The following is a 5,859-nucleotide window of genomic DNA, read 5'->3' as shown; positions in this document are numbered from 1 at the left end:
GACCTATTGGCAATTGATGACTGGTAGGAGAGGGGGAATCAGTTTGGATGAGAGAATCAGCCCTTCATAGCTAGCTGCCCATGTTCCTACATGACCAGACCCGTGGTCATCCAGGCAGCTCTAAGTAGACTCAGTGGGCTAAAGGAAGAGCACACGCACTGGGAGGGCAAGTGGAGGGTAGAGGGGAATGGGAGATTGGAGGGGGGAAGTATAGAGCAGATTTTGATCAAAACACTATGTATGTATGAAAATCTCATTAATAAAATATTAAAATTGAATAATAGAGATATCTTATGTCTTAATCATTTACACCCGTTCATTCTGTTCTTTTTTGCTGTTGTTTTTTGAGACAGCATTTCTCTGTAGCTTTGGTGCCTGTCCTGGAACTAGCTCTTGTAGACCAGGCTGGCCTCGAGCTCACAGAGATCCGCCTGCCTCTGCCTCCCGAGTGCTGGGGTTAAAGGCGTGTGCCACCATTGCCCAGCTTGTCTTTGTTTTTTGTCATAAACAGTTTTTTGTTTAAAAGTCATATACATTTTAAATTCTATATATCTCTGTGTGTCTACATATACACATACATACATACACATACATACATACATACATACAGGCACATACATACAGGCACATACATACAGGCACATACATACACATACACACACATGCAAATGCATGATTCCTTATTTTTCCTTGCTCTTTTAGTGTTGCTATTCCTTCCTGTAGATTTGAGCTTGCATCTTGTGCCGTGACTCATTAATTCACAGCTCATTTCCCATCTTTCATTGGGAACTTCTCTCCAGTTTTGACCTACTAAATTTTTTTTCTTTATTTCTTTCTTATTTTTTGGTTTTTTGAGACGGGGGCCTACTAAATTTTTAGTCTCTGCCAAGCCTTTGCCTATCATATGTGTAAACGTGTTTGTGTGAGTAAGAGTGTTTGAACAGCCATAGCATTTTTTGTAACCAGGAAAGAGGAGGTTGATTCATTTCACATCTGCTTTAGTTCAGGGCCGGGGTGATTCGGTCCCTTCCAGATGCTGTTGTTCTGGTCCGGAGGACTGTCCTTGAGCAGGATTTCTGAAATGTCTTCTCACGGTGTGGGAGGTGCCGTGTGCGGCAAGGATCCTACGGTGCCCGGTGTTAAATACGTGAGGAGAAGAGAGACATCTGGTTGAAAATGTGTGGGGAAGAAGTGAGTCTTTGGGAAAGTTTCTCGTCAAAAAGGAAACCAAGGAGCTGAAATTTAACACTGCTCAAAGTGGAGACCCCCCCCCTTCTACCAGAAGGTGCTCAAAACTGCAAGATACAAAATTTCAAATTTATCTTACTTTGCTTCCCTTCCTATGAAATTGAAAAAAAAAAAAAAAAACTAAAATCTGTCAGAATTCCTTATAGGTCACAAACACAGCAGGGTGTGGTGGTGCCTGCTGTAATCAAAATACCCAGGGGGGTTGAGCCAGAAGGATTATGAGTTAAGGCCAGCCTGGGCTACGTAATAAGACCCCATTTAAAAAGAAGTGGAGGGAAGAAGCGCCCTGGGCTCTGCCGCCTTCTGCCGCTGCCACCGCCTCGGGAGCCCTCCGTGCCTGCACCGCCGAGCCCGCGGCTCCCAAAAGAACAGCTGAGCCCGGCCGGCCATGGCAGAAGGTGCGGGAGCAGCTGCGGAGGGCCTGACCTCGGAACCCACACGGGTCGTGGACTCCAGTGGGTCAGGCGGCCTGGTCAACACCCCATCGCTGCCTCCGGGAGGTGATCTGCGGTTCATCCCTCTCATAGTGAAGCAGCTCGGGAGCCGTGGCTTGTTCACCATCCCCCGGGACACCAAACCAGAAAGTGGATAATTTTGCGTCCACACATCTGGACAAACAAGAACGGAATCCTGCAATGAACAAGAACCAGCTGTGAAATGGGCTGAGTCAGAACGTGGTTCAGTCAGGCGTGTTGGAAGAAGGAGAAGACAGGATCATTTCTCAAGTACTGGACCCCCAACCACAGACAGAGCAAGCAGTCCCCGAGTTCCCGGCAGCCCAGAAAGTGCAAGCTGTGCCAGCTCCCGCTCCAGAACCTGAAAGCCAGGATCCTCCAGCGCCAGCCATCTCAACAAGCTTCCTAAGAATATGCCTGACACCTTTGGAAAGCGCCATTTAATAAAGAAATGGATTCCTGGTTCATACGAATATTAGTCGCTCACTGATGGCAAGATTTTAGCCTTGACTGGGGTGGTATCCATATTGGATGGAGAGCAAGTGGGGTGGTGGGACATTGTACTTGCTCGTGCATTGTGTTGCCTTTGACCAGCCTCTCCAAGGGTGTGACCTCAATAGACCCTACAGGGGTTTCAGGACTTTGTGACTTGGGCTGTCCTGAACAAACCTTTAGCCTGGAACACGGACGCTGCATGTGAGTGGTAGGCTTATCCTTCGCGGCGTGCACAAGCCAGGCTGGAGGCTAGCAGGTCAGGACAGCAAAGGCGAATGGCAGCAGCTGTGGGTTTTTGTATTGTGGCTAGACTTCCAGGTTGGGATGTGCAGCAATTAATACCAGTAGCCCTTTAGCAATTTCCTTCCCTGGCCAGAGGTAGCTTGGAGTCCTGGAGTGAATGAGGTACAAGTAAGGTACCTTGGGGTATAAAGAAAGCCCAGCCACCTCTGTCCAGGTCCCCCTAGCCACAGGGCAATTTCTCAGGATGTGGCGCTCAGTTCTCATGTTTGTGTTTTTAGAAAAACGACTGCAGATCAATAGCACATTTTATAGTGAAGTCATTTGACGATCCCCCTCTACACACACACACACAAAAGGAGGGGAAAAAAAGGAGGAGGAGGAAATGACCACAGTGACGATGGTGATGCTATCGGGTCCAGAATGGCTCAACAGGTATTTCTTTTAAAAGAATTAATAGAAACAAGTGTGAAAAGACTAAAACTGAGAACAGATAAGGACACGGCCCTACAGTTATGTGAACTGTTGACAGACGCGCGTGCGGGGAAAACTGAAAGCATGCCATATCTCCTGTGTTGTTATATTTAGTGTACAGTGTTCGAGTAGAAGCAGCATGATCATTAGGCAATTCTCTGGTTTTAGTGCACGTTCTTCGCCCTTGCCAGTGCTCACTTTTAAAGGATACCAATAAAAACTCATGGGACTTAAAGGGGCTCAGAGGTTAAGATTCTGCTCTTGTGGAGGACCCGAGTTCTGCGCCCAGCTACTCAGTCACCTCCCAGCCCCGCTTCAGGGAGTCTGGTGTCCTCTTCTGACCTCTGAGGCAGCTTGCACAATATGGGTGTTGGGAGCCTCTGTGCTCTCTATGCTGATCTGTGGTCAGGATGAGAGTTTAGGGTATGAAGAGACGTGGAGACTGCTACAATCTGCCTGTGACTGCTGAAGCCACCCCCTGACGACAGCACTGATTAACATCTATACACGGGCATGGAGCAGGGAAATAGAAATTCCTCGGTAAAATAGTTTTGTTTTCAAGCCTAGAATGGCTAAGTAATTACCTTAATGTCACAAAGGAGGTAAAAGACTGGCAAGTGCGTTGGGGATTCCTGTTGGGGGGAAATTCTATAATCCCACAGATGGCTGTGTTCTGACCACACTCGTCCTCTAACCCAGAGAGAGTAGCTCGCTCTTCTGCTGTCTGGCAGTGTGTGCCCTCCACACACACCCTTCTGAAACCTTCGGTCCCCTGAGACTTCCTCTTAGAACTCTGTATTTCTTTCTGATCAACAGGCTTGATTGTTGCAGGCAGAGTGGGAGTTCTCAAACAAAGAAACAGAGAAAAGCCTCTCCGGTCTACAAAGCAGCCCAAAAAAGGGCAGTCTTCCTATCTCGCCTCTTTTAGGAGGCTGGCAGGAGGACATAAGGCTCCTTCATGGGGATGATGTGGGTGGCAGTGACCACAAAGCTCCGCGTCAGCATTTGATGCAAAGGCCCGTGCAAGCTCTGCCAAGGCAGGGCAGGAAAGGCGGCCGACTCCAGGGGAGCTGAAGTCAGGTGTTGGGGATTCTTTCTATCCCTCAACCATGGCGAGTAGCCAGCCCGCCGCCTCTGAGTATCTGCATGCTAAGTGTTTTCTTTAGTCCTTGAATTGAACAGACCTCCACATGTGGTTTCTTTTTAACAGTCGCTTTAGCTCTTGCTCCTTCCATTGGTGAAGGCTACAGTCGGGGAAGAAACGGAAACAACTGTTTACACTGTGAAGACAGGAGACTTTATTGATTTATTGGCCATTGTGTGCCCAGGCCAGCTCACTAGGAGAAAATAATAGCGATCAGTATAGCACAATAAGCTGTGTGTCTACACTGTGTGGCTGTGCTAATGGTTTATGTAGGTTTTTTTCTTTTTCAAGCTTCAATGCTACCCTAACATGTCGTGAGATGGAACGGAGTTTCTAAGGTCTATAAAGCTTGTTTACAGATGAAGACTGTAGAGTTGCAAAGCTAAGTAAGGTTGAGAACCAGTTTGCTTGGCTCTAACATCTGCGCTAAATGTCACCCTAAGCTTCTTTAAAAGAGACAGAGTGGTTTCTGATCTCTAAACAATGTAGGTTCCAGTCCACTTAGCAACTCTGCAGCATGGAGTCACAGAGAGACTGAGCCTTAGACTTGACCCCATGAGACTCTGAGAGCCTTGTTTCCGCATCAATGACTTCCACAGTCTGAAGCGCACCTCAGTGTTGGGAGCACTACCAGGAAGGTCGAATGCGAAGTGTCCCCCTCTAGCCCATGTGTTTTACATTTGCTTCCTGACCTGCAGTGCTGTTTTTGGAGGCTGGGAGCATGGGAGATGGGGGAGGGGAGAGCTTGGAGGAGCTGTTGCTATGGGAGTCCACCTTGAGCTTCACTCAGAACCCTGGCTCTCTCTGCTTCCTTGCTTCTCAGGGTGACAGAGCCAGGGATAACATGCCTCTCCTGCAGTGATGGGTATCCCCTTTGAACTGTGAGCCAAAGTAAACCTGTCTTCAAGCTTCTTCTGTCAGGTGTCCCACTAGCACCACAGAAAGGAGAAACCAACTCCAGAGGTTCCTAACTTCCGTCATTTTATGCTCAGCACCTTGCCCTCTTCTTAGCTCTCAAAAACTCAGTCCAAGAGAAATTCCACACACAAAATTCATTGAAGCCAGAGAACGAATCACCTCCTATCTTCAAAAGAACAAGGTGAGAACTGAAGTCTGAAGTCGGTTAGCATTGCTGGAAGGTGCCAAGTACGTCTCGTCTGTTAACAACCTGCCCAGCAGCCCAGCAGCGAGCCAGAGGGGGGTAGGGCTTTGCACAAACCATGACAACATTATAACGTTAGAAAGACTTAGTTAATGCACATGTGTGCATATTATAAATATTATAAATAGCCAGGCAGGCAGAAGCCAGCCAGCACATTTCCAAATACGTTTAATAGAGTTATATTGATAAAATTCTTTGGAACTTTTAATACCGCATAAATGTGTGCATTATTATATTCCTTCTTTACAGAGCTCCGTGTCTTTGGGCACAATATCGAGCTTTAAAGGTGGAATTAAAAACCATAGGACTGGTGGTTAAGAGCACTTGCTGTTCTTTCAGAGGATGAGGGCTCAATTCCCAACACCTACACAGCAGCTCAGAACCTGGAACTCCAGTTTCAAGGGATCCAGTGTCAGAACAGCAGAATACAAGAGATAGAAGAAAGACTCTCAGACTGTTCTTTTGTCTCCTGGCCGCTCAGACCCAAATAATCACACAGAAACTGTATTAGTTACAAAACTGCTAGGCCAATAGCTTAGGCATATTCCTGGCTAACTCTTGTATCTTAAATTAACCCATTTCTTTTTTTTTTTAGGTAAAACTACTTTTTTTTATTTATTTATTAAAGATTTCTGTCTCTT

General features: G+C 46.9%; 1 pseudogene; it reads left to right on the top strand.

Annotated features, from left to right (window-relative positions):
• Positions 1-1,636: 1,636 nt before the first annotated feature.
• LOC126513710 (biorientation of chromosomes in cell division protein 1-like) lies at positions 1,637-2,147 on the top strand (annotated as a pseudogene).
• Positions 2,148-5,859: the final 3,712 nt, after the last annotated feature.

The sequence above is a fragment of the Alexandromys fortis genome, unplaced genomic scaffold, assembly GCF_014885135.2.
Source record: "Alexandromys fortis isolate MF-2015 unplaced genomic scaffold, M_Fortis_MF-2015_v1.1 scaffold_112, whole genome shotgun sequence".
Classification (NCBI taxonomy): Eukaryota; Metazoa; Chordata; class Mammalia; order Rodentia; family Cricetidae; genus Alexandromys; species Alexandromys fortis.
This window is presented reverse-complemented; position numbering and strand designations above follow the sequence as displayed.